General features: G+C 46.5%; 1 protein-coding gene across 4 annotated transcripts in view; it reads left to right on the forward strand.

Moving 5' to 3' along the window:
- The window catches only part of LOC147729426 (uncharacterized), an 82,455-nt gene that overhangs the window by 38,966 nt on the left and 31,067 nt on the right, over positions 1–12,422 (forward strand). Inside the window, exon 1 of one of the 4 annotated variants that reach the window (XM_086959774.1) lies at positions 331–388. The exons of the other annotated variants lie outside the window; for them this stretch is intronic. The gene's annotated coding sequence lies outside the window, so the exon portion shown is untranslated. Of the gene's footprint in view, positions 1–330; positions 389–12,422 lie in introns of those variants that run through there. 4 annotated transcript variants of the gene reach the window in all.

Genomic DNA, 12,422 nt, shown 5'->3' on the forward strand with positions numbered 1-12,422 from the left:
AATCTGTGTTTCAAGAGGCACAAGTTCCATGGCATTATTGCATAGTCCCTCTCTGTGCACTGCAGGCTGATCGAATGTGATTAGTCTTTCAGTTTGAACCTCTTGGATTGTTGCAAGTTTGGGTATTCTGTTGTTTCTCGGGAGTCCACTGGGCCTACTGTTGATTATAGACCACATGCTTGTGGTTTTACCAGGTCGATTGATACAACTCTGTTCCCCTTTTTACCAGCAAGGGGCGGTAGATCTTGTTCCGTTGACTGCTAAGACAGGTACTGCTTTTCTGTAAGAAGGCCCAAATTCCTTCTTCACCGCTATTTTTTCTCTGACTAGATCCCCAATCTTTGGAATCTAGACAGGCCTTGCTGGGGCTGGTGGTGCCTCGTCAGTGGTAGTTGGCTGTTGCTTTAACTTTATGTTGCTTAAGGATTTTCTTGTTTTATTCAAGTGCTGTAAAACAGCCAAACGGTCTTTGATGTCAAAGTCTTTATTCTTATCTTCTACCACTGATACCTGACTATCTAAGTCCTGAATGTACATTCTAGTTCCGAACAATAGTTCGTATGGGCTGAAACTTTTTAGAGAATTTCTTGGCAAATTGTTAAGACTTAACTGGACACTTATTAAATGTTTGACCCAGCCATCACCCGAACCTAATACCTTCGCTGTTATAGATTGCTTTATGTCCCAGTTTTTTCTTTCTACCACACTGTTACCTTCGAGGTGTGACGGACAAGAATACCGCAAGCCAACGCCCATGCTGGCCATGGCCTTCTTATGAGCTCGAGAGCTGAAAGCAGGACCCTGATTAGAATGGAACATAGCAATTGCGTATGTGCCGATAAAGACTCGCAGATCTTTTATAACCGTTCTGGCGTCAGCCGAGCGCTGGGGCCACATCCTTTAAGTGGATTTTGTCTTAACGATTAATAGGACGCTGGATGGCATGTAGACAGCATTACGCTGTTTCTAATTGGTAGCCGGGCAACAGACTGGACCAGTTCACTACTGCGATCTCTGTCACAATTGGGACAGTTCTTCACATATATTTGATTTGCACGCTCATCCCCTGCCACCAGTATACTGATTGTAATTCAGTCAGAGATTCCTTGATCTTTTTGTGCCTAGGACCCAATCCCATGTGTGCGTCTGCTATTAAAAATATTCTCCTGTTCATGTTTGGAATTACCCTATCCCCCACTCCAGGGATTCGAGCAAAAGGAACGGAGTTTGCATCAATTACGTATGCATAATTGAGTGGATAGGTCACGGGTAGTGCTGCACAGTCGCCTTTTAAGGACGTTTTTACTGCCAGCATGGTTTCCACGTCTATGTATTTTTCTGAACGCTTTTTTGTGGCTATGGAAGCCGGTTTAGTTGCTTCCGCTATGGCTATATTAGCCAATGAATTCCCTGCAACGTGAACGCCATCACGTTGATGACTCAGAGAGTGTATCACGTGAGTCTTTTGTAGTTCTTTCTGTAAAAGAGCTACCTGTTTCCAAATCATTTTATGCTTTATTGTGGCACCTGTGTCATCTTTGTAATCATTTTCAATCCAGCTCTGCAACTTATTATTGTAAGAGTTGACGCAAAAATGCGAATTGCACACGATTAGTGTCGGGACTTCACGTTCTGCATTTTCAAGCGCCATCTTTAAACATCTGATTTCAGCTCTCTGAGCCGAACAGTTTCTAACTGATTCAGTTTTTGTTATTTTCGGTCTGAATTTACCGCACAGCCAGCGACCTTTAACAATCGCACAGGCTGCATCGTAGGATTTGTTCTCTACGTTGAAATGCTGTACAAATCTATCTGTATAGATTATACAGGCGTACTATGGGAGAGGCAGAAGTTCGATTGGCAGAGGATATTCTTCTTCATATGTCAAATCATTCAGTTTTTCCAACTGCGGAGCGAAATAGTATTTCACATCTTCCGCTCCAAAAGAATTTACACACTGTATCCATTTCGGATCCAGTGACACTGTAGGCAGGTTTACTGGGCTGAATAGCTCCTCGAAGGCGGATTATCTCACCCAAGCCAACAACCTGCGGACTTATACAACTGTCTGACGCAGATACAAGGATGGATGAACAGCTCATCTTTAAAACTTAACGGTTCAAAGACTGACATTCTCCTCCTTGGTCAGAAAGGGCTCTCCCTTTCACAGAACATCTGGCCTCCCTGTCTGGGTTCGCCTCCAGACCCGAAACCCGAGGTCAAAAGCCTGGGTGTGTGGCTCGAAAAAGATCTGTCATTTACAACACAAGCTAAAAAAGTAGCCGGGACGTGCTTTGGGCTCCTCAAGTCGATTAGAAAGATCTTGCCTCTACTTCCTCCCACCTCTCAAAAACTGTTAATCCAAGGCCTGATACTATCTAGGCTCGATTACAGTAACTCCATCTACCTAGGCGCCCCTGAGGCAACCTTGAACAAGCTACAAAGGATCCAAAACTCCGCTGCCCGGATCCTCACTAATACTCCTGCCAGAGCTTCGGCCAAATCAGCCTTGAAGCTTCTCCATTGGCTCCCAGTGAGAGAGCGAGTGAAGTTCAAAGCCCTTTGCTTGGCCCACAGACTGCTCCAAAACAAAGGCCCCCCTATCTTTTTTTTCATTCTGGCCGGCCTCGAAATCAGTTTGTAGCACAAAAAACAGCCATAGAACAGCTCAGCAGTCCCTAGAGATGAAAAGCAGCAAGTATTCGAAATACCACATATGGGAAAAGGGACCGCAGAGTACAGGATAAATTAGGTTAATTTTAAAATTATAAAATAAGAAGGATCAGACGCCATTCAATCCACAGAGAACACATAGTGGGCAATGAACACAGTAGGTTATCAACGAAGCTAAGAGTCACAATTGGAAGATCGGCACAAAAATACGCTTATCAGGATAAAAAACATGTATTCACAGTACATACTGGTCATTACCCACCCCATGAACGTGGAACATCCTAACTAATGTTAGCGGTAGCACTAACAACAGAAACGATAAGCAACGCTACACCTAGTCACCATACTGACCCAAAAGAAGGAAGAAAAAGAGAAAGGAACCAAGAAAAGAGAAGAGAAAAAATAAGGCCCATAGAAACTAAGACAAAACAAAAAACCCCGCCCCCCAACCCCCCACCCTGCACGCATGCAGAGGCTACGGCCTACCCCCCCCCCCCCCCCCCCTAGCAGTGTGCCTGTCGCCCGAAAAACAGGAGCCCGAAATTTAGGTACAGAAAAGAGAAAGGAAAAAGAAAAAAAGTTATATAATACCGGAGGAGGGCCATCCCAACAGGCTCCCGGTCTCCCCTTCCATGAATGTATTCTTCACCCCAGGAGCAACAGTCAAAGCAGCAATCACTTAGTGCAATAAAAATGGGGGTGAATCATCACGTATTGCGCTATTAAATGTATCTTAAGAACTCGCCAACCCGCTTCCCCACCAGCCACACAGACATCAAATATGAGAGAGAACCACTTAGCCCTAGCCCGTTCTTGTAAGTCCCCCGTGGCATGCCCGCAGAGGAGATCCCGTCCCAGCAGACATAGAAAGACAAAATGTCCACGCACGGCATAGGCGCAACTTGCGAACACAAAATGGACGTCGCCGACCACCGACAGAGTCTCCTTCACTGAAGACCAGCACACCCAGTTCCGATTCAGGGGACGCATTCCACAGCAGAAGTACAGGGACGAGGAAAGAGGAAGCAGTCACAGGAGGCAACAGTAGCTGAACCAGTGTCCGAGTCTTCAGCGGCTCTACAATGGACGAGGCCACTATCAAATGCTGGGAAAGGCATCCTTCAGCACAATAGAGACGTGTGGGCATTCTGTCACAGGCACCCACACCGTCCGGGATCATCCATTCCCCTCCGCGTCCAAGTATAACCACAGTACCCTCCTCAAACGTAGGTGGGGGCAATTCCTCGCGTGCCTGGGGGCCATCCGGGTGCAGCCGCCCCAGTGTGAGCGCAATATCGTCCAGCTTTCCACCGAGCGCTCGGGAGCAATCCCTCCAAGTGGAGTGGAAGTCACTCAAGGCAGCAAGAATATCACTGCAAGACAGCACAGGCTGTATTTTCCCCATCACTGAACTACTTGGTGACTCGCACTCACCCTCACACAGCACTTCAGTAGGCAGGGTATTGTACTCCTTCTTATTCAGGCACCCATCAGGCGTTTCCAACTGGTCGGGAGAACAAAGGCAGGGCAGGGACAAGTCCGGCTCAGGCAGACTACAGCTGGAATTCCGGGGACTTCCAGAGTATAAGCCTGAAAAGCAATCTACGGCAGTGGCCATCCCCTCTCCGACTCAGCACCAGTCACAAATTCGGGAGCGGCCCGAGAAAACCGGGCAGGATCAAAGACAAAGCCGACAGGCTCACCTTCCGCACTCCGCAATCAGTAATAGTTCCACCGAGCCTCCATGTCGAGGATGCACTCCAGCCGCACCGTGTGACAACCAGGGCACCTTCAGAAAATATCTCTCTGGAGTTGCTGCGTCCCGGTGGGCCGACTCCGCCCTGGTCCAGCTGGCCGCCGCCGATGAGTCAGCGCCCGGCCATGTTTACCAGTCGAGGTCTCGGCTCAGGGTCGTTTGAGGCCATCAATCGATTTCGCGAATATCTCCGTCTGTGAGGCCGGTAGAGGCGCCGGGATCGCGCAAGCGATATCTGCGCGCTTTCACCGTCGCCCCGCTGCCATGCAATGCCAGGATCTTAGGCAGGACTGCCTTGCGGGGCTCGGAAGCTTACGGAGCCGGGAGCCTACACTTCCATGCCGATCGCCATCTTCAGGCCCCCCTACCTTAAGAAAATTCATCAGACCATATAAAGCCCCAAGATCCCTCCGATCCGATCAGGAATATCTCATCATCATCCCCAGAGTCAAGAAGGCATGCACGGGTGGAAGGCGCTTCTCGGTCCACACCGCACGCCTGTGGAACGCGTTACCCCGCGACCTGAGAACAGAACCAAACTACCTAAAATTCAGGAGGCGGTTGAAAACCCATCTCTTCCCTTAATTTCGGACCCCCCTCGCCCCCACTGACCCGCAGTTGTATGGATCTTAGCGCTGGGATACTCACGGGTGACTACGCGCTTTATACATTTTTTTTAATAATAATAATAATAATTCCACTGTGAGGATATTAATCCTTTTGCCATGTGCTAGTTCTCGTTCATTCGCTAATGCAGTTTCTACTGCTTTCACAGAATTTTCTGTTGGACTGAATGTTTTTTCTGCTTGTGTGTACAAGGGAGATTTAATTGAAATTGGTACCTTTTCTCCCTCATTAGAGGTCAGGTACGTGAATCCGCATCCTCCTGGGATGACTTTGATTACAAGATCGCGTGTGTTGTCACGTGTATCTAATTTTGTTTTTGCTAACATGTCTGTTTGCAGTGATCTCAAAATTTGTGTGTTTTTGAGTCCAAGTGATTGGTTTAAAATCAGGTTTAATTAGTTCGTAGAGAGGTTTAACCCTCTCCGCGTAATTTAGAATGTAAGTTCTTCCGAAATTCAGAAAACCTAGAATCGATTGTAAGTTCTTCAGCATTTTTGGAGCTTGGAGTACAGCGCACTTCTCTAAGAAGTTGTCCGCTAGGCTTTTTCCTTCACTTGACAATTCGTATCCTAAAAATAATACTGTCAGATGGGCAATTCGAGACTTTTTAAAGTTGAATTTGTAACCCTCTGCTGCGAACCCAAGTATAATGGTGTTCACTCTTTTCAAATGAGTCTCCAAGTCGTCGTCTGTGAGATAGATATCATCTACGTAAGATAATGCCTCATCATCATACATTTGTAGTAACTCTGTTACTCTGGCTGAGAATAGTCCTAGGCTGTTCTTGAATCCCTGTGGGAGCCTACAGAAATTTTTCTGTGACCCCATTACTGAGAAAGCGGTCAAATATCTGCTTTCTGGTGCAATATTTTGACAAAAGAAACCATTAGATATGTCTAATGTCGTTTTATATTTTTTCCTAACTATGTTATTCATTAGTGCAGCACTATGCGAATTTTGCACTGCAAATGTTTTGCAACATGCGTTAAGGTGTATGTAGTCCAAAACTAGACGATATGAATTGTCTGGTTTGGAGACAGGAAACAAAGGATTGTTCATTTGAGAGGTGCATGTTTCAATCATCCCCTGGTATTCAAGTTGATCTAAAATCTCCCTGACTTGTTTTTTAGCTTCTTGCTTAATTGGATACTGCCTTTGTGCATTCGGTTGACTTTTTAACTGGATTTTGTGAGGAGGAGAGTCCTCATCCCATCCTACATGATTTTTATATAATGCTGGTGCCTGGGCTACTGCTCATTTCCTTGCATAAATATATTTTTTGTGAATCGGAATGTGATTCGAGAAGGCAGGCATAATCATTTCTTCGCCACGAGGGCACTCCCTGACAAACTCTGGGGGCCAATCTTTTTCAGCTAACAGAATGTCATAGCCTTTTGAGAGTTTATCCCAAAATAGACCCCTTATTTTCCTAATCTTATCACTCTCTATACGTAGTGTTATTTCGTATATCTTATGAGGTTCGCTAACTCTGGTGTCGGCAGTTTCAACCTGAATGTATTCATTCGTGTCCACTGTCTCCAGATGACTCATCAGGATCTTGCGAGCTATACTGATTTCTGCTGCACTGTCTAGCATTGCCTGTGCCCACTCCCCGTTTTTCAACTGTGTCCTCAGTATTCTCGGCATGTTCGATTACTCTAATACTGGCTACCTTCTTTCTTGGAAATTGAGATTTTTTACTTTGAGCAGGTTCCTTGTCTTTGGACTTGGTGTGCTCTCCTGGGTCTGACCGTCCTCTTCTTTCCGATTTCTGCGAAAAAGATCGAGAGGGACGTGTATCAATACTTTGACATCTATCAGGCTTCTTCAAATTATCCCTATTTCTAAGGTTGTATCTTTTCTCACAGGGCTCCCTCTGGGGGAGACTGGTGTTCTCGAGTCGGAGTTCTTTCCCTCCGTCGAGGAGACCTTCTTCTGGACTGGAAAACTTTTTCTTTGGGAGTGGATTGTTTATTTCCATCCCAGCTATTTTTAGGAGTGTTTGAATTATTTTTAATAAATAATTTTTCAGGATTTTCGAGCAGTTGGGGCTTTACTGGTTTTCCACCCAAGCTGTCTCTACCTAGTTCTTCATAACATTTTCTATGATTCTGGCAAGCTCAATTGGTTGATCTGTTATATCGGTTTCCTTCAACTTCTGGCGGATCGCCACAGATGCTGCTTCTCCTTTTATATTAGCTAGTAATATAGCCGAGACCTGTTTGAAGTCTTTCAGTAATTTCATACCAAGAGTTAAAGCAGGTTCTGGACCGTATTCATTCTGAATCTGTTTTAGCACATCTGGTATTACCGCCATTGACGGAACACCATGTGTTTTTGTGTAAATGGAAGCAAAGACTGTACCCCAAGTGTCACAGTCCTCCACGTGTGGTGCGACCCCCATTGGAAGTCAGATGGTCAGGATCCTGTGTTTCTCAATAGGGGTAGTATTCGGAAATACTGCCTCTATTTGAGTAATTTTCTGCTCTAACCAGAAAGGAATTTGTTCCCGTTTTATGGGTGTTTTACCAAGACATGACTGTATGTTCTGTGGTGTAATTTTATTTGTGTTCCCCTGATGAGGGGTCCGCTGTGGAACATTAACAGCTGTTTGGACTGTAGCAGTCCGCATTACATATTGGACTAATTGTCTATGTATTTTAATTAAAGTTTTTAGCTGTATTCACAGCTCATCTCTTGACATTTTTGCAATGTCCGGATGTGGTGTGTAGCTGGCTATAACCGGCAACGTTGCTCCTGGTCTACCTAGTGGACCGAGCCTGGTAATATGATCATTATGTTTAGGGCGCTTTTAAACCAGAGCAGATGCTCTTGGAATTTTAATGGGATTTCAATCTCCTCAAAAGGAGCATACTCTTCCGGTGGATCCCGTACTATGTAGTAGTGGAACTCGTGTGTTGCGGCGTTTGCCGCTGGAAATTTTATCCAAGAATAGAATACCTCTGTCTGCCGATATTCGTGTGCCTCTATCACGAAGACGACTGTGCCACCTTGTGTGGTCAGTCCATTTTCTATAAGTTTTGACGTTATAGATTTTCTTAAATGTGCCGGGATGATTATTGCACCCGGTTCAGTAGTACCGTCGGGACCCTGCTCAGTCGCATTTACTGCGGGTGCAGCGGTTCTGTTTTCTCCTGGCATTGTTTAAATGCAAGGTTTGCAGAGCGGGTCTCCAAGGAGACAAAGATTAGGTGCACAATATTTTGGAACACTGTATCCTTCAACGTTGAATTAACCAGAGCTTTACATAGGAATCTCTTCCTACTAAGTTCGGGCGGATTTTAACCTTTCACCCACTCCAGATGTCTATTGGAGTATTTACGGTAGAAAGGGGTCTGTGTGAAAAATGCACGACTGAGTTACTATAACGTCTTGCGTTAGTTTTATCGCCTTACCAAACGTTGGGCGCTATGTAGTGTAGTTCCTATTTTCCCAATAGGCCCGCGCATTGGAATAACATAAACAATAGTTTGGACATAGAAGTGCGGTCTTCCAGGTCTCTACTGACTATGCTAAACTTAATTGGGTTTGTTACCAACTAGCTCAGAGGTCACTGGAAACTTTCTTGACTGAATAGGAAGTGATTAGCCTCCCTGGTACAGACAAGAAGAGATTCAGTTTTCCAACAACCGCATAAACATGACAACTTTGCTCCTTAGAATAAGAGTCAATCTCTAGAGTCGTGTGAAACAATAGACAGTTATTTTACTCAGTCAGTTGTGCAGATTACTTTCACCAAGATGCAGAGAAATAGAGAGACGGGCGTTTTCAATAAAAAGGTATTATTTATTGAACAGTCTTTCTTCTCATGCAAGAGAAATGAATTGCCACAATTGCAAGACTAGTTATTATAAAAAGTGCGTACAGTAAAATGAGGATTGCGAAATAATACTGTAAAAGCATTGATATGGTTTCTTAGCCATACAATGGTTAAAATGAATAAAATATATACATTCATATATACATTTAGCTAACATACTCAACTGGTGCTTCTAACTACGCCTACCCCAGTGTACCTGACCTAAGCCTAATACTTGAGAGGGAGTAAGTAAGTAGCAGTTTTAGTTAAGTTGGTTTTGCCAAGGTTTGCTTCAAGAATTCTCTCTAAGGGTTTAGTCAACACCACACCTCTGAAATAGAATGTTGGAGGTCTTGTATCTCCTTCCAGGACTCGATATCCCAGTCACTCGCAAGAGTAGGCTGGAATCGCCGGAGCTGGATTTTCTCGGCAGGAGAAAAGACAGCGTCTCTCTCAGCGCGTCAAGGAGGAGGAGGGGCAGCGTCCGTGGGCAGCTTGCATCTGCTGGGTTTTGCAGGGGACAGCTGTTCTGCTCCTATGTTCACCACACCATCGCTATCATCGATGTCGTTGAGGCAGCGTTTGCATAAGGCAACGTTGGTAATATTTATACCTGAAAGGTGCCTGGTTTGACGTAAGTTTTTGGGCATAAGACGTCAATAAAGATGTCACTAGGAAGTGATCGTCTCTCAGTGCTCATTAGAGTTCTATTACTAATCAAAACATAGCAAGCGGTGTTTTCCAGGTTTCTGAGTTTGATCTTGTTGAAGAACTCGGAGTGTAATCTAGGAATCTTAGATAGTGGTTTCTGCTGTGTCATTTGCTCTAATGAGCTGCAGAGGAAGAGATTCTGAAATGTGGCTCTGATCGTGTTAGGCCAGAGACGAGTTTCTGAAATATCGCTCTTGATCGTTTTTATGCCATTATAGGGGAATAAATGGATTATAGCCGTATAGGGGTGTTGGACAGGCCACGTGAAGGGCTTGCTCCCTCCCCGCATGACAAGGCCCGAGCCCGGCCCTCCAGGTGTAACCCACAGTAACCACCCGCTCCCCGTCTCATACGGGACCCCTGCCCCCGGACATCCCTGCATCATGGGTCCGGACCACTACCGGCCCCCTCGCCCGGCCTGGGCGCCATCTTGGACATTGCACCACGAGGCCGCCTGGCCTCCGATCGACCCTAACCCTGGGCCTGGCCAGGCCCCGACATCCCGGCACCACCATCCACCCAGGAGGTGAACGGACCACTTGACAGGTCAATGGGAGAAGGAAGTGTCGATGGCTCTCCCCCGCCAGGTGCCGATCGCCCCCAGCTCCCCCAGGCGCTGGCTCCACCCCCCTGCCGGGTGTCTGGACTCCCTCATCCCGGACCTCCCGACCTCCAAGTGCGAGGGTCCGGACATCAAAGGGCGCCAGACCTATAACTGGGGCAGCTCCAGAGCAGGAAGGCAGTTGTATCCTGGAGTCGAGAGACGCAGTGAAGAACTCATCCTTGATGGACTACTGGCGCTGCCGTAGTCCTACCTTGCGAACTACCGTCTTGCCTGCTGGCGCTGCCGCAACCTTCTGAAGCCTTCATCCTCGTCGGGACCTGCTGGCGTGGCCTCGGACCATTTGTAACTACCACCCTCTCGGGACCTGCTGGCTCCGCCGCGGCCCGATCATCTAGAACGCCGAGCTCGAGGATTGTGAGCTATCCATCTTATCGTCGCATCTACCAGATTGATAACGAGACTGTCCCGCTACCCCTTCTCCCCAAACCAAGAGACTAGAATCGAGGAGACCCCTGAGTCCAGACCTCCTTGTACCATCCTACCGTACTTATCGAATTACTTATAAAGAACGTTAAACCTTACTTCTGTGTGGTATACCTCTGTGGGGGGGAAGTTACTCGTCTGTACGAACGCTGGAGACGGCTCTCCCCGGAGACCTCTCCCCTTGTCCTCGGCCGACCCTCCCGGTCCGTCTAACAAGGGGCATAAGGTCACAGTATTGTTCGGGGTCCTAGATTAGAACGCGACAGGAGTGGATGTCTTACGCCGATGATACTCATCTTATAGTTTCTGTAACTAAGTCTGCAGATGCTATGGCAGCTGATTTCTGTAAATGTACCTCAGCTTTGATGACCTGGATGAGCTCTAATTTTCTGAAGCTGAACGCTGAGAAAACTGAAGCCTTGGAGTTTGGTTTGAAAGACTCAATCTGGAATCAGCTGTGGTGGCCTTCTACAGCTGGCACTTGCCCCGTGCTGGGTATAAAGGCCAGGAATATCGGAGTTATGTTCGCAAAAAACCTCACCTGGGTGTCGCAGATTAACCAGGTCTCATCTGCATGCTTTTTTATGGTAAGGAGCTTGAGAAAGATTCTCCCTTACATTCCCTTCTCCCTGAGGAAAAGGGTGGTAGTAGCCACCATTTTATCTAGAATCAACTATTGTAACGCTCTTTATTTGGGAATAGGTGTTGCCCAACTGGCCAAACTTCAGTCTATTCAAAATGTGGCAGTCCGAGTTCTGCTCGGGTTACCAAAACATCAGCCTACTTCAAAAGCGATAAAGAAACTTCACTGGCTTCCAGTACGACGACGTATTGAGTTTGTCACTCTGCCTCGTGCACAAAGCTCTGTTTAGAGATGGGGCAGAGGATGTGAAAGCTTTGTTTTCACGTTACCTTCCTCTGCGGACTTTAAGGTCATCCACCCTTGGCCTTGTGCAAATTCCCAAGATAAAAAAAGCATGCTGCGGAGGAAAACGGTTTTCCTTACTATCATCCAAACTCTGGAACACATTACCAGTACATCTGAGAAGACTACCTAACAAATTGGCCATCACGAAAGAAATTAAGACATGTCTCTTTACCCAACTCTAATGTATGTGTGGTTATGTCGCAGCTTATTTTTACCCCAGCGCCAAGACACCTCAGCAGTAGTGCGCTTTACAAATACCGTCAGTCAGTCATGGAGGAGACGGCCAGAAGAACAGCCCGGGCAGGGCACGGATGCACCAGCGTAACCAGGTAAGTCTGCAGTGGCCTCGGGTTGGGTGGCAGCAGGGGATGGTGAGGTGCAGAATTCCACAGAGTTTTAAGCCAGCTCCGTGGAATTCCACAAAATGGCAATCCGACAATTCCGCCCACCTTTAAAAATGACCCTTTTTAGCTCTCAACTAGGCAGCGCATGTGCGGTCTCTTTGAGACATGCTATTTCTATAATATGAGCTTAAAGCACCACCCACCTTTTCAACTGGCTCCTCTTACTGCAGTTTGTGAATGCTTGCTTTTGATTGCTGAATAGGCTTAGTAGTCCCTCCTTTTGGACTTTTGTATCCTCCCATAAGGACTGCCCCTGTTACATGTGCTCTTACCCTTCAGGTTATTAAGGATACTTTGAGTGCACTCTTTTTTTGTAAGCCTGCCTCTGCTCATGTTAAGTGTTCTGTTTACTTCATGCACAGCTTAATGAAACTTTCCCGGCCGTTTCAACTTTGCCTGTCACTTAATCTCCCCTGCCATCCCCCCAACCTCTCTCCCCTCCGACAACACTATGT

Source organism: Lissotriton vulgaris, chromosome 2_2 (assembly GCF_964263255.1).
Source record: "Lissotriton vulgaris chromosome 2_2, aLisVul1.2, whole genome shotgun sequence".
Lineage (NCBI taxonomy): Eukaryota > Metazoa > Chordata > Amphibia > Caudata > Salamandridae > Lissotriton > Lissotriton vulgaris.